The sequence below is a fragment of the Anoplophora glabripennis genome, unplaced genomic scaffold, assembly GCF_000390285.2.
Source record: "Anoplophora glabripennis isolate ALB-LARVAE unplaced genomic scaffold, Agla_2.0 scaffold432, whole genome shotgun sequence".
Classification (NCBI taxonomy): domain Eukaryota; kingdom Metazoa; phylum Arthropoda; class Insecta; order Coleoptera; family Cerambycidae; genus Anoplophora; species Anoplophora glabripennis.
Genome location: NW_019416822.1, coordinates 112,357 through 115,126, shown reverse-complemented (window position 1 = coordinate 115,126; position 2,770 = coordinate 112,357).

Here is a 2,770-nt window from a genome sequence, read left to right as displayed (position 1 = left end):
TATTAGAATATGCGAGTTAGCTTAACATTTTTATGTAAAGTGATTTTCAACTGGGTATGAACCAATACATAGCATAGGCACAGCTATTGGTGGAGTCAGCGGTTCCAAAAAAGTCAAGTATCATAAAATTATCTTTTTCCAAAAAAAATATTTGTTCTCCTCTCCAAGTTTGTAAACATCGTATATATGGACTTTCATGTAAAATAATGAAGTTAATAGCTACCTGCGCTATGACTCCCGTATACAAATTTTTAGATTTCAATGTATATTGAGCGTCCCAAAACCCCTGCAAGACTTGAATTTTGTGCAATTTTTCCGGTAATGTTATCAAAAGAAAAAAAAGCAACGTGAAAGCTGGTTATTAAAAACTAGAGCGCTACATGAAAGAACAACGCGTTTCCATTGTTGAGCGACATTTTAAAAATAATAAAGGTTTGGCAGCTACAGTTCGCAATTTCCGTACAAAATATGGTAGGAATAGTGATTTAACTTTATCAACTGTTGACAAGATTAATTGAAAAATTCAGCGAGACTGGATCAACTAGTGATATTAAACACTCTGAATATCCTTCAACAAGTCATTCAACACAAAATATCGAAGCAGTTAGTGAAAGTGTTGCTGAGAGTCCAGGAGGTCCAGTTCCACACCGTGGGCGTGGTAAAGAATTTCACGACATTTCGAGAAGCCCTCTACAGCGTATTCTCACGAAAGATTTGCATCTTCATGCTTATAAAGTCAATTGACTCAAGAACTACAGTCTACTGACCCCGCGAAGCAAAGAGAGTTCGTCGAGTAGATCTTGGAACAACAAATGGATGCTGATTTTTCGAACAAAATCATCCTCAGCGATGAGGCTCACTTACATCTCGATGGCTCCATTAATTGATAAAATTGTAGGATTTGGAGTTCAGAAAATTCACTAGTGATTGTTGAGAAACAAATGCATCTGCAAATGTCACTGATTGGTGCGGGATTCATACGGGATGGTGCCACCAGAGTAAAATGTGCTGTTTTATTGCAGAATAAGGCATCCCGCCAGCGCCACCTGCCAGTCTGTGACATCACGAGTAACGAGTAATAGAATAATATCGAATAATGTTATAGAAATATTTTATTTATAGAATATTGTATTTGTAATTTGTAGGTTATACCTTCTGTTAGTGTACTCTCCAGGACTTTCGGCCATAAACTGCTTTTATAAAGGAGGTAAATAGTTTGTGCTTTTAGGCAGCTTAGATCGATGATCTAAATACAGTGGCTTAGGTTGAGATGTAACTAATTTGGTGGACTAGGCTGGGTAAGTAATAAATTATCATAGACATCGAGTAATAAAATAGACTATTATAGACGGTATCTGTTTTGGTTTGAGTGAATCGTATATCCACGGAGATTTTTGGCTTTTTGGTTCTCAAATATCACTAGAAATTAAAATTTTTCTATGCGCATAAAAAAAACGTGGGCTTAACTTTTGGCGGCACAATATGTTAAAAAAAATCGAAAATGTCATATTTTTCTTCCTATTTAATTATATATCTTTTCAAGTTGATTTTTAGGCGAAAATAGAAGAAGAAAAAAATTTTTGTAATTAAATTTTTTACAAAATATGACTAGTTACAAATCGAATGAATTATGATTATTGTAAAAATCGAAAAAATCGCCAAAAATGGGGTTAAAAAACATTAATTTTTAGGGAATTTTTTTAGGGTCTTTAAATTGAGTATAGGACCTTCATACTTAGCTCGAGAAAAGTTCATGTTATGTACAATCATCACACCAAATTTAATCAAAATCGGTTAGACAGATTCTGCATAATTATTTTCCAATCCAGATTTTGAAAAAAAAAATTGCAAATCTTCAAAATTTTGCACAGCAAAAACCAAGGCCCTTAGATACTTAAAAATTTAATCACATATAGAAAGGGTCTCAAGCTTTCAAACGCTTTTTGAAACATTCGAATCCGTCAATTAGGAGAGCTCTGACGCTTGTTTAAACATTGGTCGAATTTCTGTACTTATAAACAATTAGAATAACTTTGTGAATATTCCACCAAACCAAATTTTTTAAAATAGGTTTTAAAAGTTCTTGGAAAGACGCTTCTTTTTAAAAAAAATCGATTGGTCAATTAATTACGTAGATATAGCCGATCAAAGTTAACCGTCATTTACACTAAATGTACTGGGAAAAATATGAAATTTTTCGAATTTTTTTAACATATTGCGCCGTCGAAAGTTAAGCCCACGTTTTTTATGCGCATAGAAAAATTTTCATATCTAGTGATATTTGAAAGCCAAAATCTCCGTGGATATACGATTCACCCAAATATGGACTTTTTGAAACAGATACCGTCTGGACTAAAATAACATTGAACGATGTTAGAAATATTTTATTTATTGTAAATTGTATTTGTAATTCGTAGGTTATACCTTCTGTTATATCTATATGTATGTACAATATATACTCTCCAGGACTTTCGGCCATAAACTACTATTGTAAAGTTTAAATAATTGTTAGTTGAAACAAATATTAATGTTTTGTGCAGAATTTGTGTACTTGTTAAATTTTTACATTTTAAATAAAAACTGCAATACCATGTATTTTTTTCTCATACACGTGTACATGTCATCCTTATTATAAGAAGTATAAAAAATACATTTGCTTCAGTAATAAGTCATATGTAGCAAATGTATTTTTTATACTTATTAAATAAATGAAACTTTAAATTATAAAGTGGAAGTATGCAACCCATTCATCGCATGAACTTTGCCACCT